This window comes from Myotis brandtii, unplaced genomic scaffold (genome assembly GCF_000412655.1).
Source record: "Myotis brandtii unplaced genomic scaffold, ASM41265v1 scaffold394, whole genome shotgun sequence".
Classification (NCBI taxonomy): Eukaryota; Metazoa; Chordata; class Mammalia; order Chiroptera; family Vespertilionidae; genus Myotis; species Myotis brandtii.
In genome coordinates, this window is record NW_005365111.1 from 318,064 (window position 1) to 345,667 (window position 27,604).

The 27,604-nt window shown below is 35.4% G+C and overlaps 2 pseudogenes; one reads left to right on the top strand and one right to left on the bottom strand.

Moving 5' to 3' along the window:
• Positions 1–9,481: 9,481 nt before the first annotated feature.
• LOC102250552 lies at positions 9,482–11,566 on the bottom strand (annotated as a pseudogene).
• Positions 11,567–14,069: 2,503 nt separating this feature from the next.
• LOC102250849 overlaps positions 14,070–27,604 on the top strand; it is a 29,463-nt pseudogene continuing 15,928 nt past the window's right edge.

Sequence of the window (27,604 nt, forward strand, 5' to 3'; positions counted from 1 at the left end):
CTATGCGCATACAAGTTCTTTGGTTAATCTCTTCCCACCCACCCCTGCCAATCCTTATATTAATCATTGATTCATCTCTTGTTTTTCTACCACACATTTAGTTCATCTTCAATATATGTAGTCTGATCACTTCTCAGTACCTCCTTCCTCCTTGGTACATGTCATTATTCTCTTACCTAAATTATTTTTTTAAAATTCTTTACTGTTGAAAGTATTACATATGTCCCCTTTCCCCTTGTTGTCCTCTCACAGCCTGCCCCTGCTCCCCAGGCCCGGCCTTCACCCCCCCACACATTGTCTATGTCCATTGGTTATGCTTATATTCATACAAGTTCTTTGGTTGATCTCTTACCCCCAACCCTCCCTCCACCCACCCTCCCCTGCCTTTCTTCTGAGGTTTGACAGTCTATTCAATGCTTCTATGTCTCTGGATCTATTTTTTCCTGAAAATTGGTCTTCTTGTTTTGTCATTGCACATCTAAATGAGCACCAGAGTGATCTTTGAAAAATAAAAGTAAACACTATCACTTCACTGTTCAAAACCATGCAATGGTTCCCCATTTCACCAAAAGTAAAAGCCCAAGTCTTTATGATGTCTTACAAGGTCTTCCACTATGGATGGACCTCTCACCTACTATTATCCTGCTACAATGATCTCCTTAGTCTTTCTTGAACATATTAGTCTTGCTTCCCCTTCAGGTTATTTGCACTGATTGTGTCTTCTACTGTAATACGTTTTTAAAAATATATCTACATGAATCACTACCTCATCTTTACCAAGCTTTTATTTAAATGTTACTTTTTTAGCTAGATGTTCTATGATGATGTTATTAAATATTTCAATCCCCCCTCTCTATTTTTTCTTTCTGATTTTTTCTTTCTGATATATAACTGCCATATAACACTGTGTAAGTTTAAGGTGTACAATATGTTCATTTGATACCTTTATATATTGCAATGTGATTACCATAATAGTGTTAGCTAACACCTCTATCATGTCACATAAATATTATTTATTAATAGTGAAAACAATTAAGATCTTGTATCTTAGTATCTTCGAAATTTATAATATAGTATTTTTTGTGTATAATCACTATGCTGTGCATTAGATCTTCAGAACGTATTTATATAATAGCTGCAAATTTGTAACTTTAGCAATAATTCCCCAATTACCTCATCCTTCAGAATGTGGTAACCATGATTCTACTCTCTTATTTTATCTGTTTGGCTTTTTAAATTCCACCTATAGTTGATATAATAAAATATTTGTCTTTTCCTGCCTGACCTAATGCCTATATCCAGCTAAGTTGTATCAAAAATTTTCATCTTACTCTTTGGTAATTAGTATATACTTAGTCCAAGGATTTTGGTTTGGTATGTGTATAATATACCTTAATAATTTTATCATCTAAAAAGTAAATTAAATTAAGGGAAGAAATAACTGAATCTCTTCATGATATAAAAAGAGTCGAAGGTACAAAACAATCTGAAGAGTGTTCAACCTTGGGAGGTAAATACAAACAACTGTCTATGTTAGGACTGGTAGCAAAATCATAGATAAAGTACAATTTGAGATGTGCTTTGACAATTTAAGTAGAATATCAAAGGCAGAAATGACAAAGAAGGGAATTATAGGTAGAGGGAACAGTATTGAACAAAGATATGAATACAAAATCAAATAAGACTGTGCTTGGGGAATTAGGAGTAGTTTCTTTAGCTTGAAACATAAGACATATGTGTGAAAGCTAGGAAATAGGCATGGAAAGGAACACTGAACACAGATTATTGAACACTCTGAATATCAAAGTGATTAGTTTGGACTTAATTGTAAAAGTAGTGCGAATATTTAAGAACAGTGTCTTAATTAGACGAAGACAATGTCTTGGGTAGTGGTATGTAGCATAGCATATTCTTGTTTATCGTTGGACATAGGAGAGGTAGTAATAGTGTAGGAGTGATAGGCGAACAGGGCTTGAACTAATATGGTAGCAGAGATAATGGAATTAGTCATTGCTGAGGTAGATTTTAACAGATATTAACAAGTGATTCCTCTTGAAGAGTGAATGAGAGGGAGATGTGAAAGTGGAGTAATGGTGGTATCATTATTCAGAATATTAAAAAAGGCCTGCTTTGTTTGGATAGTGCCTCACAAACTGTTATGCTAGACTGGTTTCTTAATTAATAAATGATATAGAGTAGTGGTTAATAATATAGACTATGAAATCAGATTGCCTGAGTTCAAATCCTCATTCCACTGCTGTTTAGTTTTCTGATCGTGGGAAAGTTCTGTAAACACACCAAGCTTCAGTTTGTTCAGTTTGAATATTGAGAGTATTACTAATAGTACATGCCTCAGAATATTGCTACATGGGTTGCTATAATCCATAAATTGCTTACATTATTAACTGCCATTTAAATAATTATTTTAAGAAAAATGAGAAATGTTTTATTCAGAAATACATTTATGTGCTACACTTGAACCAATAGCATAGGAATATGTGTTCATGTAGTAAAATAATTTGAAGGTAGTAAAAATCAGCTCTTGCCTACATACAAGAGAATAGCAAACATAAAAGAACATGAAGCATCTTTTTTTATGAAAAATACATAAAATAAATAAGGAATAATAAATAATAGTTTAAGGAAGATTAATTAATGTTGTCACTGAAATTTTTCTATAGCCCAGACTCTTTCCCATGGCACAGAATGTTATAAGCTCTTACTGACCACTTTGCATATTAAGAACGCCCCAACAAATTGTTTTCACCATACCACTGAACTTCAAAAATGTGTAGTGCAAGAGTTAACAAACTTAAACTTTTAAAGAGTCGTGAAATGGACTGTTTCCGCTTTCCATCTGGCTTTTATCAATTGTAAGTTTCAGAAGAACAGATACACTATCAAAACACACAATCTCTCTAGTCAGATAATTCAATTTTATAAATGAATTACTTATGTGCCTATAAGTAAATACATTCCTATGCATGAGGATATCGACTGCTGTCAATGAGATAATCAAATCCAGGGGGAAAGGATATCCTTGTAAAAACTTTAAACTCAAAAAGGCCCCAAGTTTCTGGACTATGATAAATTCAATCAGAAACATTTTAGTCTTACAGAAAGGGCAAGTCAGAAAAGATTTTCAGTACAGAAACATAAGGTCAACAGAACAGAATCATTTATATTGTTAGAGAAAGCAAGTGAGTTAAAAAAATGCTATTCTGTACCACTTCAATGTCTACAAAACATGTACACATGCCAAAAGAAGGTGAGCATTGCCCCAGCATGTGACTATGATCTCTGAAAGATAACCCATAATAAAGGAAAGAACTTTGGAGACTGATAAACCTGATATGAATCCTGGCTCTTCTACTTACCAGCTGTGTGACCTTGAGAAATTTACTTGTGATCTATCTATCTACTAGTATATTTATAAAACCTACCTCACAGAATTAGACAAGGGGTGAAGGAATAACATACATGTAAACCAGCTAGTGTAGTGCCTAGCACATACTCACATAGAAGGCACCCAAAGAATAATAACTTTGAAAATTTGTCTGGCATTCACTATAGAACTTAGCACAAGTAACCTAACTTCTTGGCCTTTGTCTGATTTCTTGTTTTGTGGAGTAAATAAAACAGCAAAAATATGGAGTAGGGAAAATGTTGAAAAAGTTATATTGATGCATATGAAGGGAATACTAGTATTAGTTTATGATGTTAATACACAAAATCATACCTTAAATATATAAATCAATTTTCATCTTTCCCAAAAGCTTTCATATACATTAAATTACATAATTTGTACAACAAACCTGTGTTGTTTAGAGGGAAGGTATTTTTTATCCCTATTTGACAAAAAAAATAGTGTGACTATTTCCAGCTTGTCCAAATTCATGCAACTAAGACAATAATTCAGAACTGCTCGGTTAGACCAAAGTGACACATATTAAACACATAGTTTTTCTTTTTGGTTTGGCATGAAATTACTCTTTTTGTCCTTGTAAGTCAGGAAAGATAATTAAAATCACCAGGTAAAACATTTTAAACAAATATAAACTACTATTGTGTTTTAAAATCTTTTGACTTTTTCATTTTGTATGGATGGAACTGGAGAGTATTATGCCAAGTTAAATAAGCCAGTCAGAGAAAGACAAGTACCATATGATTTCACTTATATGTGGAATCTAATGAACAAAATAAACTAACAAACAAAATAAAAACAGTCATAGATACAGAGAACAGGCTAACAGCTGTCAGAGGGGAGGAGAGTTGGGGTGCTGGGTGAAAAAGGTGAAGGGATTAAGCAAAAAAAGAACCTCATAAACACCTCATGGAGCTGGTAGAAGAGGGTAAAGGAGGGGATAAATTGTGATGGAGGGATATTTGACTTGGGGTGGTGAACACAAAATACAATATACAAATATAATTGTACACCTGAAATCTATATAATTTTATTAACCAATGTCATCCTAATGAATTCAAGGAATAAAAATTAATAAAAAAGCAATCCAAGTTCATGCATAAGTAACATGGTACAAAGATATATGTAAAAATTGCTATACCACCCCAGTTAATATGTTACCAATCAATAACCATATATTATAGTCATGTTTCTATATTTGTTGTCTTTCTATACTTGTTTTGAGTAGATCCTTAGTTATTTTCTGGTAATCAATAACACATATTCAATATAATTATTCTAGGCTATGTGTTATAAATATGTGAATAGAAATGTGTTACCTTACCTAATGCAAACATTTATAGTCTTTTAAGAGAAGTTGATTTTAAAATTCCAGGACCAAGATTTTATAAATATCACCATTATTTTGAATGAGTCTGGATTGAAAGTTCCTGGAGACCTAGTCTCTTACCTTTGTTTTACCTATATTTGCCTGATTGTGAATAAATAATTTCTCTCATACTCTTTATTGGCAAAATGAGGGGGATGACTTTCTGTCCCCAAGTTAAATGGGTATATGAGACACTGACTAGTGCATTTAATATTTAATAAAAGGTATTCATTCAATAAATAGTTTCCAGTGTTTTATGAGTTTTTTAAATCTCAATTCATAAAAATTATCTTGAATTTTCAGGTATAAGTGAATTTCTTAATAATTGGATTTTAGAGCAGCAGGGTTATTTGAAAACTCTTATTTAAGATTTTGTGGAAAATGGTCATTTTGTAGATATCTGAGATGACCTCCCTTTAATGCCAAGTATAGTTTTATTACTATAGTTGTAAATAGCTATAAAAGGAAATGTCTTACAACCGGCATATTCTGTGTCATTGGGCCCTTACAAGTAGATACAAGGCAGATAATAGGCATTGTTCATATTTAAGGAAGCCCTCCTAATAAGGATGACTTGTATGTATTAGGTCAATAGTAAGCAGGCTCAAACAATTAAATAACTGTACTATTGTGGGAAAGGAGAAAAAACATACAACTACAGGGGTTTCCTTATCATTCATTAACCTGCCATCTCTCACTCATTATACTTCATATATTTAAAATGAAAATAAAAGTGGAAATAGAAGTCAAGTGTGTGAGGGAATAAGTGAAAGCTATATCTCACTCAAACAAAAGATTTCAAGATGACTAAAGGGAAGACACATGAAAAGCATTTGGATTTGAATAAATTAACTTGCAGTTGGCTCTAAAATCAGAATGATTTGAGTTTGAATCTTGGCTCTGCTATTTACCATCTGTGAAATCTTGTGCAGATTGTCATTTTCAAACTTGGTTCTCTCCTCAGTATAATTGTTATATTTATAGAACAGGACTATAGTAAAGATCAAATGAGGCAACGACACAACATGCTTAGCTCAGGGCCCAACATATCTTAGGAACTCAATAAACATTAACTATCATGGCAGAGATTATATGTTATTATAATGTAGTGTTACATGGCAAAGATTATATGTTACTATTATTTAGTGCTCATCAAACATCCATACATTCCTCTATATTTTCCAGTCCCTTTTTAGTTAGGTGAGAATAAGTTATATTACAAGTTCTGGCCCATAGGCTGTAAGTAAAAGTAATGTATGTCACGTCTGGATCAAAACCTAGAATAAAGGATATAAATTATTCATTTCTTCTGCTCCTCTTCTTTGTTGACCAAAGAGGACTTGCCTCACAGATAGTATAGTTACAAGATGGTAGAACCTGTGCAAGTCTGGTCACTGAAAGAAATAAATACGAAGCAAAGCCCTCTGCTGGTCTATGTTAGATATATAGCATGAGTGAAAACTAAACTTACCTTGTTTTAAGCCACTGAGATTTGGAGATTGCTGGGGAGTATTGCGTAACCCATCCAGATTTATTTTTCATTATCTTTTTTAAAATTTCAGATACGTTATCTACTCTTTGAAGAGGCTAAAACACATAAGTTGTGTTTATGAGCATTAATTCATTAATGAAAGCCATTGAGTATTTATAAATATTTAGCTATTATTATGAGCTGCAGCATTATCAATAGTCAAGGGTAGGTAATGATATAGTAAAAAGTACAAAGAGATGGAAATGAACAGACCTGGGTTCCAGACTTATTTATCACATTAACTATGTGACTGGAACAAAGTCATTAAACTGCTTTGTACTTATAAAGTTAATACATCTGCCAAATAGAGATATTATTAGTCTTTCCTCAAAAGATTGATTGTTTTGAGGATAACATATAGGTAAATAAATATCCTTTGAAAAATTGAAATCATGTAAAAATAGAAAGGATTGTTATTGCTATCTGGATTGAAAGTAGTAATTATTTATGAGAGCCTTTAGAGTGAGCTAAAGGGGAATAGCTCTACTAAGAATATATATTAAATTTTATCCTTTCCTGGATCAAGGTGAATGGGCATGGGAAGCTCTACTTTATTACAATATAAGTTAATCATTTGTATCATAAAAGAAGAATCATGGTAAGAATTGATTTATTAAGTAATACTAAGAAAAGAAAAATAATCCTGTATAAGACTTAATTTACATACTTATTTATAATAGTATAGCAAACTAAAACTAAAATGATTTTAGATATTATTGAATCTAGTGCAAAAGCCTCTATTTTAGAGATGATTAAATTTTGGCTAAATGTTATATTTTTAATAACTAATAGATAATACTTATTCTGTCATAATGCCATTATCATTTAAGCTCATCAGTCTTTTTAAATTTATGATTTATTTTTATATTATCTTTTTTTTACATTTCAGATATGTTATCTACTCTTTGAAGAGGCTGAAACATGTAAGTCATGTTTATGAGCATTAATTCATTGATGAAAGTCATTGACTATAAAGATAAACCTGGTTATGAGAAATCTTGGTTGATAAGCTATATTTATGAGTAATAATTAACTTTTATTTTAAATTAGCAAATATACTCAAGTTCAATGAGAATACATGCCTTTACTTTTTAAAAATATATTTTTACTTGTTTTCAGAGAGGATGGGAAAGAAAAGGAGAGAGATAGAAACATCAATGATAAGAGAGAATCATTGATTGGATGCCTCCTGCATGCCCCCAACCAGAGATTGGGCCTGCAACTCAGGCATATGCCCTGACCCAGAATCGAACTGTGACCTCCTGGTTCATAGGTCGACATTCAACCATTGAGCCACACTGGCTGGACCACAAGCTTATTTTAATATTGTTGCTTATTCACAAAACCATGCAAAAATAGAAACAACATCAGGGCTTGAGAAACAAAGTTATTTGAAATAGCCAGTGGCCTTCCAGGGTCACCTTTCCAAACAGACTCAAAAGACTCTGCTATAATAAAATAGGGTTTAATGATTTATTTTAATTTATTAAAAGCTATGTTTACATCTCTATTTATTGCCTTATCCACAAAGCAGTAAAGGCTCAGATATATTATCCCAGTTCTCCATAGTAGTTCAGAATGATAGTATTCCATGTTATCCTATTCCATCACACCTATGTAGACAGTATGATATATTTTGGATTGCCATATCAAAAAGAAAGAGATAAAAACATTGAGGATTTGCTCTTGTTCTTTGGTCTTATTTTTATCATTACTAAATATCTGCACAAAAAAGAAGCAGACTTGTCCGGCTGGTGTAGCTCAGTGGATTGAGTGCTGTCCCGTGAACCAGAAGGTCACCGGTTTGATTCCTAGTCAGGGCACATGCCCAGGTTGCAGGCTCAATCCCCAGTAGTGGGCGTTCAGGAGGCAGCCAAGCTATGTTTCCTCTCACATCGATGTTTCTCTCTCTCTCCCTCTATCCCTCTCCCTTCCTCTCTCTCTCTGAAAAAAATCAATAAAAACATTTTTTTAAAGAGGCAGACTTATGTAGTTCAAAGAATGCTGAGTCCAGACATCTTCCCTCCTTTGCTGCCCCCTTGTAATTTGAACAAATCACTGACATCTGTGGGCTTTTAAAAAATTGTTTGTTTGTTTGTTTGTTCTATATGTGCTCTTTTTCTGTGTTTTTTTGGTTTTGTTTTATTTTTTGTGTTTTTTTTTGGGGGGGGGGGCCTGGATCTTTTTCAAACTAAATAAAACTTTTCATTAATACAAACTAAAAATATGTTTTCTTTATTTAACATCAATATAAGAGTAGATATAGCTAAAAACCTTTATTGTCTTCAAGTATGTAGCAAAATAGAATATGTTTCAATTACATTAGGTAATTGGGTAGGGAAGTGATTAGTTTGTTTTCCCATTTCAAAAGTATTCCAAATAATCACAAACACTTACAAATTCAGATTGCTTGGTTCTCAGTCATTTATAGCTTAAAATACTGCATTTGGAAACCACCTGAGGATAAAATAAGTTTATATGAATAATGCATAAATTATATATCTAGGAAATCATGCAATATATAAATGTTCTCCTGTACATTGGTATCAGTGATAAAAGGAGCCTGCAGATGTGAACAGTGCTGTTTCTTCTACCAAGAAAATATGCCCAGCAGGATCCTTGCTTTTGACTTATTCAAGATCCTACTTGCCAGGTCATCCTAATTTTCTCAGACTGATACAAGAAGCCAATGTCACAATAAATCTGCAATAAGAAACTGATTTGCCTCAAGTGCAGGAGCTGTGAGGTCTGAGCCAGGCAGAATGACACTCTCATTATCCTACGACCCTACTGCGAAGTCCATTTGAGTTCTTGACTAGCTAGAGCCGTGGTCCGCAAACTGCGGCTCGCGAGCCACATGCGGCTCTTTGGCCCCTTGAGTGTGGCTCTTCCTAAGCCTTAGGAGTACCCTAATTAAGTTAATAACAATGTACCTACCTATATAGTTTAAGTTTAAAAAATTTGGCTCTCAAAAGAAATTTCAATCTTTGTACTGTTGATATTTGGCTCTGTTGACTAATGAGTTTGCCAAGCTAGAGGATCAAATGGGTAAATGCTTAGAATGACCCACTAGAAATGTTTATTACTTTAGTATCTTTTTAAAATCTATTTGTCCTTTACATCTATTTCATTTGAAAATTGCCAGGGTAAGATCTCACTATTCATGGTTTTGATATGCTCCTACCACATGAGAATTGAAGTGAACTACAATTGTAATGTCAGCTCTGTACATCCGAGCAAGCTCTTCAGGAAGACTCAGCATTTTGGAGAGATGCTCATGATCAACAGTCCCAAACTCATTGTTTCCCACAGCATGGCGAAAAAGAAGGGTTGCTGCATTCTGATCCTTAAACACTGAGAACATCTTGGCTCTCCTTTCTGTTAACAGGACATGCATCTGTCCCAGAGTCACCATGCCATTTAGGTACTCGCCCACAATCCTAACCACATCCTGCCTATGCATTATCTCCCACAACCCATCAGTAGCCAGTACCAGAAACTTATCTTGTGGCCTTAATCAACGGTAGGATTACCTCTGGCTCAGCAGTGAGATAAGGAGCTGTATAATAATTAGGAGGGATAAACTTGGTATATTTGCTGTCATTCAACTTGTCTGGGCCAGATTCTACCACTATCTTTTTTAAAAAATCTTGTTTTATTGCTTAAAGTATTACAAAGAGTATTGCATATGTCTCCTTTTTTTTCTCCCCTAGACCTTCCCCTGGCCTCCCCTACCCCCCAGTGTCTTGTGTCCATTGGTCATGCTTATATGCATGCATACAAGTCCTTCGGTTGAACTCTTACTCCCCCTTCCCAACCCTCCCTGGCATTCCTGCTGTAGTTTGACAGTGTGTTTGATGCTGCTCTGCCTCTGTATCTATTTTTGTTCATCAGCTTATAATGGTCTTTATTATCCATAATGAGTGAGATCATGTGGTATTTTTCTTTCATTGACTGGCTTATTTCACTTAGCATAATGCTCTCCAGTTCCATCCATGCTGTTGCAAGAAACCAGAAACACCAATCAGAAAGGATATATGCATCCCTATGTTAATATCAGCACAATTTACCATAGCTAAGATTTGGAAACAGTCTAAGTGCCCATCAGCAGATGAATGGATTAGAAAACTGTGGTACATCTACACAATGGAATACTATGCTGCTGTAAAAAAAGAAGGAATTCTACCACTATCTTTTGAAGGTCAATGCTCCATTTGAACTTTACATCTCCAAAAGAACTAAAAGGCATCAACAAGCCAAGCAGTGATCCTATTTTACCACACTCTTGGCCTCATTCTTTGGATGTTCCAATTTTAGCCTCTCCAGTTCACTTTCATTCTGAGCATTGTGGTCATTAGAGAGAGTGACTGCTGACCAAGAGCCGTCCTCTTCCTGCACACCCAGCATGGCTCTGTTATCTCCAGTATTGGCCACATGAAGGTTGACACCATCCACATGGGCCACACAAGCAGTGGTCTCAGAAAATGCCACTCAAAGCACCAGGTAGTTGAGGAAAGCATTAATTAGACCCTCTTTAACGTCAATATCATCTGACTCCCCAATGTTGAGGTCTATAAGTTCTTGCCAATAAGTCCTCAACCTGTTGAAGTACAATTTGGATGCCTCCTTACTGAACTAATCATTGGGATACTTGTGCCATTAGAGAATGGGTAGCAGTGCCCGACCAGACTCCACTGCATTTTCAATCTCTAGCAAAGTCTCGTGGGGTAACAGAGAGACAGCAATGTAATAAAAGAGTCTTTCACTGACTGCTTGGGAACAAGCACAGCCTGCATGGCCATCAAAAAACCCCAAAGGCATCCCTCTGGTCTGCAAGCAGGTTGTTGTACTTCTCTGATCCTCAGTGGGTGCATTTGCAGGTAGCTGATTGCTGTCAAATCTAAGGACAGAACTGACATTTTAGCCATCAAATTCTGGCACTTTGAAACTACTCATTAGCTTTCAGGATGCTGTTGACTTGTGGAAGTGTGAGGTAAAATTTCTGTGGTGTGGAAGCATATCTCCTTCCTTGGGTGTATTGCCACCAGTTCTCCTTTGGCCTGCAAAAGGTAGCATACACTGGATGAGGTGTATACTTCAGGTGACTCAGGAATGTAAAGAGATGAGCAGCAGAGACACCTGTGGGGCAGTAACATGCAGTGCCATAGATTCTGCTCAGTTCACAGTTACAAATCAGAGGAAAAAACAACTGAGTTGGTACTGGCATGGCATCAGAGAACAGCAGCAGACTGGAACTTCTAACTGGGATTCTAATTCATCCAGGCCAGAGGGCACACACACATTCTCCTAGCCCGCAGGAAAGGCAGAGCCACAGACTAAGGCAGTGGGGGCCCAGACACCAGCAGAAGCGCGCCCTGGGACCAACCCCTCCATCCAGCTCGGGCGCAGAGCCTACGGGCAGGCTGTGTCTTCCGCCCACGACCCGGCCTGGGCCCACCTGGCCAGGGCTTCAGTTCAGATGGGCTTCCCGTGGAGCCACCCCAGATGCCTGGCACAGCAGGTGGGAACCTCTCCTTCCTGAAGGATCAGGCAGCCGCAAGCACCGCCGCTGCTCCCTCCACTCTTTTTCTGTTCTATAACTCAATGCTGTTTAGAATACATGTAAATTTAACTTAGCAGATAAATATGATTTTCCCCACTTTGTTGACATTTAAATTTGGCCCATATATTTCTCTAATAGTGCAAAACTGATTTCAGAATGCTGTTTGAAAGTAGGAGCAAAGAAAAGAGAAAGCTCTTATACTTGGTAGGTCTATGAAGGACTTGAATAAAGAGAAAAGGATATGCAGAATATAGACTTGCTTTTATTCCCCATTATTAGCCAGATTTTTCATGACTTAGAGCTAAGAAAATGTTAGCCTCTTTACAAGGAATTGTCCAAAATATTTAGGCTGGAATGTGTTCTTCTAAGATCTGATCTTAGCCTCTTTTGGGTCATGTTGCTCATGACATTCCCATTTAAGTTTTTTCTCCAAGCAAATTGGGTCTTCAATGCATAGTCTTCACTCATTACCTTTGTCCTTACTATTCCCACAACTTAAGGTACCTTCATATCTAAATATCACTAATTCTTCCTAACTCCTAGTGGCTAAGGAACATTGAAAAGAAATCAATTTCTATTTTTATATAAGCTGAATTATGGGTCTGTAGTTCTCAGAAATTGTCTAAAGTTAGCCTTTTTCTCCGAATTATTGTTTTCTGTATATACTCTCACTCCAGTGAAGTGAGAAGATTGGGTTGTCTGCTTTTCTGATTTTCTCTTTGACTTCAGCTGTTTTATCTGTAAAGGCAGAAGGTCTGAACTACTTGTTTTTTTTTTCATTACGTTAACATTATTGCATATAATGTGAATGGCAGAAAAAATGTCACATAATAACTGGTCATATGGAGAAGAATAGAATGAAAACTTGGCAGTTCAGTTTGACATAGAAACCTATTGACTGAAAAAATCTGTAATGTACTGTTTATATTCAGACACAAGTATTCAGTTTTAGGCCATGTTTTAAAAGGGGCATTGAAAAATGAGTATATGTTAGGGGATGATCAGGATCATAAATTGCCTGGAATTAAAATCTATGAGAAAAGTTTAAAACAACCTGGGATATACAGACTGGAGAAGAATGGATTTTTAGGGACAAAATAATTGTCTCCAAACATTTAAAGAACTGTCATGTGGAAGAGGGAAGAGGGTTGTTCTGGGTCTAAACATTTGTATTAATTGGGTGAAAGTTACCAGGAAACAAATTTAGTTTGGTTCAAGAGGGACTTCTGAATAAAAATGTCATCCAATCAAATTGATTGCTTTAGGGAATGAGCTATTCATTGAGGTAATGTTCAAGTATATATATATTATCATCGGTTAGAGATATCATGGAAAAAATAGGAAGGTGGATTCTACTTTTAGATTCCCTTCTAAATCTAAGCTTTTATGAGTCTGAGTTTTATTTTTTGTTAACCTGGAGAGGCGCAGGCTTTCTAATATCACATGGTAGAAGAAAAACATTCCTAGTCTTCTTAAATTCTCTTTCCATTGGATCATGCTTGGTTCAATACTGAATTGCTCAGTTAGCTCTAGTAGCATTGTGTACACTATTAGTTGCATGTTCCAAAGTAACTTTCAAAATCTTTTTGAAATCTTCCATGGCAACTGGTAATATGAAAGAACATGCTGGGTTTTACTGCCACTCCTGACCCCATATTGCCCACCAAGAATGGATTTACACAAGAACACTTTTTAACTTATTGAGGGTCTGTTGTCAATAACAACTATAATTTATTTAAACAGTATTATAGTGTCCATACTCTGTATACCAAATGTTTATAATATAAGAAATTGATATTTACATTTATTAATTAAACTTGATGAGGGTGGTGTAGAGCTTTCAATTTTCTGGAAAGAACATGGTGGAAAATGATATAATTAATATTGAAATAGAACATTTTCCTGTCACTCATGCCAGATGCTGAAATTAAAGAACGCAATGCAAATATAGGTTTGAACCATGGTGGAATTGTTTAAAATAACTCCAGACGTTATAAATGTTTATTTTACTGTATTTTCATTGCCCTATAAAGCAAAGAGGATACATTTTCAACCAAATGAAATGAATTCAGGTCATTTCAGAATTGAGAACTGCAATAGATTAACATTTTTGTGCCACATGGAAAGGAATAAATTTATAATACTGGGTTAATATTTGAACCTACTCATTTATGTAGTAAAGATGGTTAGTCATAAAACAATAGAAATTGCAGGTAATTTAATCTTCACAATTTCCCCCCAGTTCTTATGTTCAACATTATTAAGTAGAGCAAAGGAACACCCTAGATTTCTAATCATGAATATATGCTATGCTTATTTTATGCAAACAATAAATCTCCTATGATCCTCCAGGTTCATTTTTTTTCACATGGAAAACCTTATTGGTGATGACAGCTGACAGGCATTCCTTATAACCACCATAGTTTTGGAAAGTAGTTTGCATATTTTGGCACTTCATTTTAGAGAGGAACTAAAGTTGCTGCCAACATTCCACTAAACTACACCTTTAAATGTGTGTGTGTATGTGTGTGTGTGTGTGTGTGTGTGTGTGTGTGTGTGTGTGTGTTTTATGTCTCCACTATTTCACTTTGGAAAATCCTAGAATAAGTACAGTTACGCATTCCCCAAAGAACAGCCTCCCATAATCAGCCCTTACAAATTTCAGGAAGTTCTATTTTCATGGGGGAAGTCCTTTAATCAAGATTAATTTTTTCCAGTTTTCTGTAATTGGAGCTCTTCCTGAGTTTTTCTCAACCCTCCTTTAGGATGAAATTATCGAATTTCCATGGCAATTATATAAAAAGTTCAAGTGTGTGGATCATTTTGTATAATACTCACCACGGTGCAAGTGAAATTAAGTAAGGGAGAAAAAAAGTGCAGGTTTTAGTTTGAAGGGCATAGTTTCACAAAATGCAAATCTGTGGCTGAAATCCTCTGTTGTGAAAGGTTTGCTTTCTCACCAGATTCATTTCTCTGGACCTGTTTTAGCCATAGCTCCATCCAGACACAAGTTCCATAATTACAAAAGCAAATAACAGCATAAAATTATTTTTTCTATTACACAGAAAATAATTTAGAGCATATGGAAAAAACTTATCTGGAAGAATTTATTTTTTAATGATTTTCTAAGTTGCATCTCCTACACGTTGTTTTCAACTATTGTTTGAACAAATATGAAGTGATATAGGAAGATAATTATATAATTACTTGTATGCCTCTTACAGGGTGTTTCTTGAGACTGAAAAAGAACCTACAGCCATTTAGGTACCTCTTATTGGCATTCATTTCTTTCTTCTTAACTATGTACTGCTAAGGCAAATGAATATCCCTGTTACTCAGCCAATTGTATCTCTCACATTACTGTGTGGGCATATGATAAACACTTTAAGACTGCACAGGAATGTTCAAGAAAAAGACACTGAGTCAGAGGTTCTCTATGATGCTTTTGTCAGAATTACACATGGACCTTACAAAAATATTCCTGACCTTACCTCAACTTAAATTCAATCACTGAATAGGGTGTTTATGAGGAAGCTTGCCTTTTGCTAAATGGCTCAAATAATTATTACTTCTCTCTTATTTTACCTGATTTATGTGTTCTTTTATCCCAAATAATTTCAGGTGCATGCAGACATATAGTAACATATAGTGTTCAATATATTTAATATGCAAACAAACTCAGGTGATACACGGCCTCTTGTCTATGCTCCTGTTTACTGTACTACCTTAATCTCTCACCACTTTCCTCCTCAAATTATAATGATCCAGCCACACTGGGTTTCTTTAATTTCTTTAATCATGCCAAGGCCATCCTGCCTTTTGGAACCCACACATCATTAAAAAATTCCAAATGAGTTAAACTCATTAAATAAAGCCATAAAAACATTTCAATGAAAAATGCAAGTATATTTATAACCTTATGATAGAGAAAGCATTTAAACATGTTAAAATACCAAACCTATTAAGCAAAAGCTTGATAAATTTCAGTATGTTAAAAAAAATGTGCATAACAGAAAACACCACCAAAATTTAGAATACAGAGACAGATTAGAAGAAATTATGTTGAAAGATAGTATAACAAAGGTCTCTTTTGCAGATTGTTCCACCTTTAGCTATTATGAGCTATTTCAGTTCACTCTGTCTTTTTGACATACCTTTACTGTTGTAGGTTTTTCTTGAGGGGGGGGGGGACTTTTTCTTACTTATTAGAGCTACAAGATGTTCTAGGATCATCTTTTTCATTCTGTACCTCAGTAAACACAAACATACACAAATGCATATATATGTATATTTAATTTACATCTATTCATTTGCATCTATATTGAGATAAATATGAGTTCATATTTATTTATCTGATATCTCCAACTCTAATATCACATGGTCCATTCTAGCTTTTACTTCTTGTTTATCTATGATCTTCCACTCCTAAAGTGAGAAACTTCTCTCTTACTGTTTTGCATCCATTTACATATTTGTTCAATTCCAATGACATGTGTCAGAATTTTAGAATTATTAACTTGCACATTTATCAACTTTATTAACTGTTTATGTGCAGTTCCTTTTGTTTTTATTTTTATTTTTAGTGTTAATTGTATCTTTACCACATTATTATTTTTTTTCTTTTTTAAAAATTTAAATTCTTTATTTTTTTTAAAGTATTACATGAGTCTCCTTTTCCCCCCATTGACCTCTTTCCAGCTGCTCCCACCCCCAGCACATGCACTCACCCCCTTACTGTCTGTATCCATTGCTTATGCTCATAGGCATGCATACAAGTCCTTTGGTTGATCTCTGACCCCTTTACCCCCCACCTTGCCTCATAGGATGGACAATCTGTTTGATGCTTCTATGTCTCTGGTTCTATTTTTGTTCATCAGTTTATGTTGTTCATTATATTCCACAAATGAGTGAGATCATGTGATATTTATCTTTCTCCGACTGGCTTATTTCGCTTAGCATAATGCTCTCCAGTTCCATCCATATTGTCACAAATGGTAAGGATTCCCTCTTTTTTACAGCAGTGCAGTATTCCATTGTGTAGATGTACCATGATTTTCTACTCCACCCATCTGCTGATGGGCACTTAGGCTGTTTCCAAATCTTAGCTATTGTAAATTGTGCTGCTATGAACATAGGGGTGCATATATCCTTTGTGATTGGTGTTTCTGTTTTCTTGGGATATATTCCTAGAAGTGGGGTTACTGGGTCAAATGGAAGTTCTATTTTTAATTTTTTTGAGGAAACTCCATACTGTTTTTCCACAATGGCTGCACCAGTTGTTTTTAATCTTACAAACTCATCATTCCCACAGTTAATTAAATCATCACCACTTTTACCCCACCAATTTTAGAGAGGTTATGCCTTACATTTGCAATACACATAGATAGTTGTCACAGTCTGCATTCCATCTTGGGTGCCCATGACTTCTGTGTTGATTTTTTTAAAAAAATAATTAATTTATGTTCATTTTTTGTTATAAATTTCCATGTGTTTAATACATGTGTAGTGCAAAGTATCTAGCATTAAATACCATACAAAATAGTTTCACAGCCCTGTGAAATATTCCCTGTGTTTCTCCTAGTCAAATACCCTTTCTTCCCCAAATCTGAAAATCCCTAATATTTTTTCATTATCACATTTAGATCTGTTCATGTATCAATATTCATGAGTTGCTTCCATATATTGGGTATTATAAATAATGTTGCAATGAATATAGGGGTGTGTATATTTTTTTAAATTAGTGTTTTCATTTTCTATGGATAGATTCCCAGAAATAGAATTATTGAGTCATAGCATTACAACTTTTACTTTTTAGGAGACTCCATACTCTTTTCCCAATGGTTGTTATAGTTTACAATCCCACCAACAGTGCATGAATGTTCTCTTTTCTCCACATAATCTCCAACAATTATTTTTATTTTTTTAAAATAGCCAATTGGATGGGTGTCAAGTGATATCTCATTGTGGTTTTGAATTGCATTTCACTGAAGATTAGTGATGCTGAGCATCTTTTCATGTATCTGTTGGTCATTTGTATGTCTTCCTTGGGGGGGGGGATGTATATTCAGGACATCTAGCCATTTTTTACATCTGATTGTTTGTTGTTGATGTTGTTGTTGTTGTCTTGATGTAGAGTTGTATGGGTTCTTTATATATTTTGGATATTAACCCCTTATTAGATGTGTCATTTGGAAATATCTTTTCCTGTTAAGTAGGTTGCCTTTTCACTTTGATGATTGTTTCTTTTACTGAGCAAAAGTTATTTAGTTTGATGCAATTCTGCTTGTTTATTTTCCCCTTTGTTTCCATTGCCTAGAGAAGCATATCCAAAAAATATATATTGCTAAGATGGATATCAATGAGTTTAGTGTCTAGGTTTTCTGATAGGAGTTTTATGGTTTAAAGTCTTACATATAATATTTTATCTATTTTGAGTTTATTTTTGAAAATGGTATAAGATAGTGGCCCAGTTTATATATATTTGTGTGTAGTTGTCCAGTTTTCCCAATACCACTTTTTGAAGAGACTGTCTCTTCCCCATTGTATATTCTTACCTCCTTTGTTGGAGATGATTATACCATATAATTGTATTTTTGGGGTTCTCTACTCTGCTCCATTAATCTATGTTTCTGTTTTTGTGCCAGTACCATACTGTTTTGATTACTATAGTTTTGTAGTATAGTTTGAAATCAGGGAAAATGATACCTCCAATTTTTTTTCTCAAGATTACTATGACTATTCTGGGTTTCTGTAGTTCTATGCACATTTTAAGATTTTTTTGTTCTAGTTCTCTAAAAAATGCCATTGGTATTTTGATAAGGATTTCATTGAATCTGTAAATTTCTTTGAATAGTATGGGCATTATTAAGGATATTGATTCTTCCAATACATGAGGAGTGTGGTATATTCTTCCATTTATTTGTGTTACATTTAATTTTTCATCAACGTCATAGTTTTCAAACCTGTTATCATATTCATTAAATTTATTTCCAGGTATTTTATTATTTTTTATGAAATTATACATGGAATTGTTTTCTTGATTTCCCTTCCTGATAGTTTGTTATTGAGTTGTAGAAAAAACAATTACTTTTTAAAATATATTTTTATTGACTTCAGAGAGGAAGGGAGAGGGAGAGAGAGATAGAAACAGCAATGATGAGAGAGAATCATTGATCAGCTGCCTCCTGCATGCCCCCCACTGGAGATCGAGCCCACAACCCAAACATGTGCCCTTGACTGGAATCGAACCTGGGACACTTCAGTCTGCAAGTCGATGCTCTATCCACTGAGCCAAACCAGCTGGGGCAAAAAACAATTTCTTTACACTAGTTCTAATAGCTTTTGTAAAGTATTTAGGATTTCATATATACTATCATGTCATTGGCAAATAGGATATTACTTCCTCTTTTTTATATACATTCATTTTGTTTGTTTTTTTATCTGCTTGCTATGGCTAGGATTTTCAATGCCACATTGAATAAAAGTGGTGAGAGTGGACAACCTTGTCTTGATCTTGATCTTAAAGTAAAAACTTTCAGCTTTTTATTATTGAGTATAAATTTAGCTGTGGGTTTATCATATATGGCCTTTATTAAAATGATATATGTTCCCTCTATCTAAGTGCATTATTGATAGATGCATATGAGCATAACCAATGGACACAGACCGGGGGGGAGGAGAAGGTGAGGGCATGTGCTGCAGGGTGGGGGCAGGAAGGGAAAGTCAAGGAGGGGGGGTGAGGAGACATATGTAATACTTTAAACAATAATTTAAATTAAAAGAAAAAAATAAATTTTATGGAAAAAAATAAATGCATTATTGAGTCTTTTCATCAATAATGGATGCTCAATTTTGTCAAATCCTTTTTCTATATCTATTGAGATTATAATATGATTATAATATTTAGTTTTGTTGATTGTTATATCATATTAGAGGCCCAGTGCACAAAATTCATGCATGGGGGCGGGGGTGTCCCTGAGCCTGGCCTGTACCCTCTTGCAATCCAGGACCCCTTGGGGGCAGTCAGACACCCCTCTCGCAATCTGGGACTGCTAGCTCCTAACTGCTTGCCTGCCTTACTGCCTGATCACCCCTAACTGCTATGCATGGTTGCCTGATCACCCCTCGCCACTCTGCCTGCCTGTCTCATCGCTCCTAACTACTTGCCTGCCTGCCTCATTGCCCCTAACCACTCTGCCTGTCTCATTGCCCCTAACCACCCTCTTGCCTTCCTGATCACCCCTAACCCCTCTTCCTGCCTGCCTGATTGCCCCTAACCACTCTGCCTCCCTGCCTGATCTCCACTTACTACCTCTGCCTCAGTCCCTGCCGCAGAGACTTCGTCCAGAAGCATGTCCAGAATGATGTCTGGAAGGTTGTTGGGCTGTCCAGTCTAATTAGCATATTACACTTTTATTATTATAGATAGGTTGCTTTGCAAGTATTGAACCATCTTCCAATCCTGGAATAAATCCACTTGGTCGTAGTGTATGATCCTTTTAATATATTGTTGAATTTGGTTTTTGTTTTCAAAATTTTTCTGAAGGTTTTTGTGTCTATGTTTATAGGTTACTAGCCTATAAATTTTTTTTTAGGTTTTGTTGTTGTTGTTTTGGTAACAGGGTAATGCTGCATTTGTAGAATAAGTTTGGAGGCACTCCATCTTCAACTTATTGGGATAGTTTTAAAAAGCTAATTTTTAATTTTTTAAATTTTTGGTAGAATTCACTCATGAAGATTTCTGGTTCTGGACTTTTGTTTATTGAGAGGTTTTTTTTAAAAATTATTTTTACCTATTTATTTGTGTTACTAGTAATCTATTTATTCAGATATTCTGTTTCTTGCTTATTCAGTCTTGGAAGAATGTGTGTTTCTAAGAATTTATCTTTTTCTTTTAGGTTGTTCAATTTGTATGCATATGATTCTTTTTGTTGTATTCTTAAAATAATTTGTATTTCCATGCTGTTAATTATAACTTTCTTCCTTCCATTTATAATTTTATTTGTGGTCTCTTTTTCTCTTGATGTCACACTAAAGGTTTATCAGTTTTACTTATATTTTTTTCAAAGAACAAGCTCTTAGTTTTATTTATATTTTCATTTAAAAATGACATTATTTATTCCCACTCTGATATGTACTATTTTCTTCTTTCTGTTAACTTTGGGCTTTATTTGATCATCCTTTTCTAGTTCCTTTAAGTGTGAAATTAGAGTATTGAGATTTTTTGCTTGTTTGTTTGTTTTGAGGTAGGCCTGTATCTCTATGAACTTCCCTTTTAAAATTGCTTTGGCTGTGTCCCACAAATATTGGAACACTGTGTTTCAATTTTGATTTGTTTCAAGAGTTTTAAAATTTTATCTTCAATTTTTTCATTAACAGATTGATTATTTAGTGTCATGTTGTTCAGCCTCCATGCATTTGTGTTTTTTTCTAGATTTCTTCTTATAATTATTTCCTAGTTTTGTGTCATTGTAATAAGAAAAATGCTTGCTATGATATCAGTCTTCTTACATTTATTGAGAAACGTTTTATGACTTAACATGTGATCAAAATGTTCCATGTACCCTAGAAAATAATGTAGATTCTGCTTTTTTTGGATGTAATGCTCTAAAAATATCTATGAAGTCTATCTAATCAAATGTACCATTAAAGGCCAATGTTTCCTTGTTAATTTTCTGTCTGGATGCTTTACCGATTGATATAATTGGGGTGTTAAACTTCCCTACTATTATTGTTTTATTATCAATCTCTCCATTTATGTGTTAATATTTGTTTTACATAGATAGGTGTTCCTATATTGGGTGTATAGCTGTCTACAAGTAGTATATATTTTGTTAAATTGACTCTTGTATCACTATGTAATGTTCATCATTGTTTCTTGTTACGTGTATTAAAGTTTATGTTGTATGATATAAGTATTTATGACCTGTCTTCCTCTGGTTTTCATTTTTCCTAAATATCTTTTTCATTCTGTATTTGTCTTTAGATTTGAAGTGAGTACAGGTAGTCCTCAGGTTACATCGGACTTGACATACGTCATTTCGTGGTTATGTCACCATCTCCCATTTATTTATAAAAAAAAAAAGTTCCATCATTTCAACGTATGTACATATGTGCTTTATGTTTTTTATTGTTTATTTACCACAAGTAAAGGTCAGGAATTGTTACTTTCTTTTAAAAAATTTTTTACTGTTTCACTTCATTATTGCTGTGTATGTTCTCCATGTGAGTGACGTAGGTGCTTATGTAGGTGGGTTCTGACTTACGGAGAAAAATCTCGTTACATCACACTGTAAGAACAGATCTCTGACATAACCCGAGAACCTACTGTGTCTTATAAGCAGCATATGTATTTTTTTTAACTTTGGAAAATTCATCTCAGGTTTTTTTGTTTGTTTGTTTGTTTTCCAGTTGCTGCTCTGTTTGGGTGTTTTTCCTACCTTGTCTTCTAGCTCACTGATGCAGGTCTCAGCTTCTTCTAGTCTATTGTTGATGCTTTCTATTGTGTTCTTTATTGCAGCTATATCTGCATTCTTCATTTCTTCTTTGTTTTTCTTAATTTCCTCTTGATTCATACACATGTTGTTGAATTTGTCTTCCATCCTTTTCAGCATCTTTATGATCATTGCTCTGAATTCTTTCTCTGAAAAATTGCTTGCCTCCATTTTATTTACTTTCGTTACTGGTGATTCCTCCCTTTTTTCCCTATGGGGGCTGTTTCTTTATCTCCCCATTTTCACTCCTCTCAGGGTGTCTGGTTATGTGGCTCACTCTCTACCACATTGATCAAAAAGCACAAAATACAACTTGAAAAGACACAACAGAGAGAAAACAAAACATGAATGTATTCACAACAGCAATATCCCCAAATAAAGGTGACCACCAGAGAAAAGAGAATTAGGGGAGAGAAAAGAGCACAAAAAAGATATTCAGAAAAGGAAAAGAGAAAAGAAAAAGAAGAAAAAAGAAGGGGGAAAATATATGTATATGGGGGAAAACTTCACAAAACCAACAACTAAACCAAAAAATGCAAACAATAAACACCCAGAAATAAAGGAGGAGAGCTGAGTCTGAAGAGGCAGAGCTTATTTCCAGAAGGTAAGGTCAGCCATTGCCTCTGGCTTTCTCTCCAGGCTTTGCCAGCAGCTGCGCCTTTGTTTCTCTCCAGGCCTCCACAGGGGCTGCTGATCAGCCCCACCTCTCTGATCATACCCAGAGATAGGCCCGGAGACTCTGACTGGCATAGAAACCAACCAATCAGAACCAAATATGGGTGAACTGTAAGGAGACAATGGCATATTTCCTCTCTTTAATATACCTATCTATATATTCACTTATTTTTGGAAAAGGAGAATAGAGAGCAGATAGACCTGAGTTTGATGAGTAAAACTAATTAAGCTATTAGTAGAAGAAAACACATGAGGAGAGGAAAAATAAAAGCAAAAAATTAAAAAAAACACAAAAAAACTAACAAACAAACAAACAAACAATGACAACAAGAAAAAAATTGGCTAGCACAGAAAGAAAAGAGAAGTTAGCATGGACTTGGAGCAGGGGAGAGGAAATTAGATAAATGAATTAGATATATAAATTAGATATATAAGCCAGCAGAGACTACTATAATAGTAATGCGTCAATAAAGCAGATAAAGATGATCAATTTTCAACAAGGAATAAAAATAAAGAGAGAGAAAAACAAAAGCAGGAACAGGAGAAGAGAAACAGGATGAAAAAGGGAGAAGTGAGGAAGAAAGGGTTGGCATAAAGGAAATAATAAAATAGGGTGAAATAATGATTAAAACTAAAAATAAAATATAAAGTAGAACACATCCAAAAATAAAAAATAAAAAATATAAAAAATGAAAGTTTAAAATAATAGTAAAAAATAAAATAAAAGGTAAAATAAAATTTGTGTCTTAAGTAAAAGAAAAAATTAAAAAGTGAAGTTCGTTCACTTCAGCTAAGTTTTAATATCCCATGGGGGCTGATTTAAGTGATATCTCAGTTTCTTGTTAGATAGTCAGCACCACATTAAGTTCCCAGCAATCCACCACTCCTCTGTGTCAGAGGCCACAATCTTGGTTTCAGGCAGGCAGGATCAATCTGCCCGCTTTGTTTTCTGCCTGCTTTCCGTCGTATTTACACAAGCATCTATTTCTGACACAGCCTCTAGGTGGTGGTGTTTCTGTATTAGTTTCTGGGATCAAATGGCACCTCAACCCAGTCCCTGAGGGCTCCCTGGGGGTATTTAGAATCTTTGTTTCCCTGCCACGCACAAAGCTAGGTATGGCTGTGCTGTTAGGAGGGGTCTGTTCTTCAGGAGAAAATGTCTGCTCTGGGAAGGAGAGATCAGACTGTCCCAGAGCTGACTTCCTGATCATCTCTCCCTATTCTGCTCCCCAGCTTCCACAAAACCACCTTCCTCTGCAGTCTTGGTGAGTGTTTGTAATTGAAAGGTCCTATGCACTGGGTTTAGTGAGTAAAAGAAAGGCAATTATAAATACAGAGCAACCGTGCCACAGAGTGTCTCTCCCTCCCGTCCTCCCCCACCTCCTGCCACTGTGTGGCCACTGTAGAACTACAGGCTGCCTTTCTGGGTGCAGTCTCCCATGGCTGTTGGCTTAGATCTAGAGTCCCCCACTGCCAGCAGCCCTTTGGACTCTCTTTCACGGTCGAGCGCTATATGTGTCCCCAAGGGATGTGAATTTGGTGTAGCACAGTCTCCCTCAGACACTCTTGACCCAGTCGCGTGTGTTGCTCCCTCCAGCCCAGATTCCAGATCCCACCTCTTTCCAGGCCACCTCTGACCTTTCTGGCCATGGATTGCCTCACCATCTGTGTTTAATTCACCAATCCAGGTGGATGTTATTTGATTCATCTGTTTCTTCTATCTGCTTCATGAGATGGTGCAGGACCCCTCTGCCTATTTGGCTGCCATTTTGTCTCTCCCTGGACAGACTTTTTAGTAGTCCTTGCCTGGGGAAGCTGGAGTCTCGGTGTTCATGGGTTCACAGCTGAGTGAACTGGTCCCTGGCCAGTGTGACTGTAGGGTCCTGGGTGATGTCCGAGGTCTCCCCAGGTGGGCTCCCAGCAAAACCACTCTCCCCTTCAAGATGGCATGCTATCTGCAGCAGATCCAGCCACCCCGGGCGATATTTCAGCAGTAGTTGAGGTGACCTGGCCAGGGCAGCCTGGTCCACCAGTCCCTGACAGTCCTGAGGAATATAACTGTCTCTCACTCAAACATACATATAAATTACCTAACCCTACAACTCAAAAAGTTAGAAAGATAGCAACAAGAATAGCACAGCGTAAGCAGAAGAAAGGAAATAATAAAGATCAGAGCCAAAATAAATGACATAGAGACCAAAAACAAACAAAAACAAACAAACAAACAAACAAAAAAGGATCCACAAAACCAAGAGCTGCTTCTTTGAAAGGGTAAACTAGGTTGATGAACCTCCAGCCAGGCTAACCAAGAAACAAAGAGAGAGGACCCAAATAAACAAAATCAGAAATAAATGAGGTGAAGTAACAACCAATCCCACAGAAATACAAAGGATTATGAAAAATACTGTGAACAACTCTATTCCAACAAAATGCACAACCTAAACAAAATGGACATATTCTTAGAAAAAATACAAGCTTGCAAAACTCAATTAGGAAGAATCAAAAAACCTGAATAGGCCGAAAGCTTCTGAAGAAATTGAAGCAATGATCAAAAATCTTCCAGCAAACAAAAACCATGGTCCAGATGGCATTATAGAAGAGTTCTACTAAACATTCAAAGAAGAACTAAAACCTATCCTCCTCAGACTATTCCAAAAAAATTCAAGAGGAAGGCATACTTCCAAGCTCTTTCTATGAAGCCAGCATTACCCTAATCCCCAAACCAGATAGACACCACAAAGAAAGAGAACTACACGCCAATATCCTTGATGAACATAGATGCTAAAATCCTCAACAAAATTCTAGCAAATAGGATTCAGCATTACATTAGAAAGATCATACACCATGATCAAGTGAGATTTATTCCAGGGATGCAAGGATTGTACAATATCTGCAAATCAATAAATGTGGTATATCACATAAACAAATTGAGAGATAAAATCACATAATCATATCAATCAATGCAGAAAAATCATTTGACAAAATCCAACACCCTTTCTTGATAAAAACTATCAGCAAAGTGGGAATAGAGGGATCATACCTCAACATAATAAAAGCCTTATATGAAAAAAATAAAAAAAATAAAATGAATGGTTACTTTTAACATAAATAAATAAATAAATAAAAGCCTTAGATGACAAACATCTCACTCAACATCATACTCAACAGGCAAAAAATAAACTCATTTCCCCTGATAACAGGAACAAGACAGGGATGCCCACATTCACCACTCCTTTTCAATATAGTACTGAAAGTGCTAGCCACAGCGATCAGACAAGGAGAAGAAATAAAGGGCATCAAAATTGGAAAAGAAATAGTAAAACTGTCCTTATTCCAAGATGACATGATTCTATACATAGAAAACCCCAAAGACTCCATCAAAAAACTACTAGACCTAATCAATGAATTCAGCAATGTAGCAGGATCCAAAATTAACACCCAGAAATCTATGGACTTATTATACACCAATAATGAACAAACAAACAAGAGAAACAAAGAACCAACCAACCAAACAAACAAATAATCCCATTTACCACTGCACCAAATAAATTAAGATACCAAGGAATAAACTTAACTAAGGAGGTAAAAGACCGGCACCACTTGGAAAACAGGATATTGAAAACAGAGATAGAGGAAGACATAAACAAATGTAAGAACATACTATGTTCATGCATTGGTAGAATCAACAACATTAAAATGTCCATACTACCCAACACAATGTACAGATTCAATGCAATCCCCATTAAATACCGACGGCATATTTCAAAGATCTAGAATAAACTCTCCAAAAATTCATATGGAATTAAAAAAAAAAAGCCTGAATAGCCACAGCAATCCTGACAAAGAAGAACAAAGTTGGAGGGATCATAATACCAGATATCAAGCTATATTACCAAGCCACGATGGACTTATTATACACCAATAATGAACAAACAAACAAGAGAAACAAAGAACCAACCAACCAAACAAACAAATAATCCCATTTACCACTGCACCAAATAAATTAAGATACCAAGGAATAAACTTAACTAAGGAGGTAAAAGACCGGCACTTGGAAATCTACAGGATATTGAAAACAGAGATAGAGGAAGACATAAACAAATGTAAGAACATACTATGTTCATGCATTGGTAGAATCAACATAATTAAAATGTCCATACTACCCAACACAATGTACAGATTCAATGCAATCCCCATTAAATACCGACGGCATATTTCAAAGATCTAGAATAAACTCTCCAAAAATTCATATGGAATTAAAAAAAAAAAGCCTGAATAGCCACAGCAATCCTGACAAAGAAGAACAAAGTTGGGGGGATCATAATACCAAATATCAAGCTATATTACAAACCCACTGTTCTCAAAACTGCCCAGGACTGGCACAAGAACAGACATATAGACCAAAGGAACATAACAGAGAACCCAGAGATCAACCCAAGCCATTATGCTGAATTAATATTTGACAAAGGAGGCAAGAGCATATAATGGAGTCAAAACAGTCTCTTTAATAAATAGTGTTGGGAAAATTGGACAGATACATTCAAAAAAA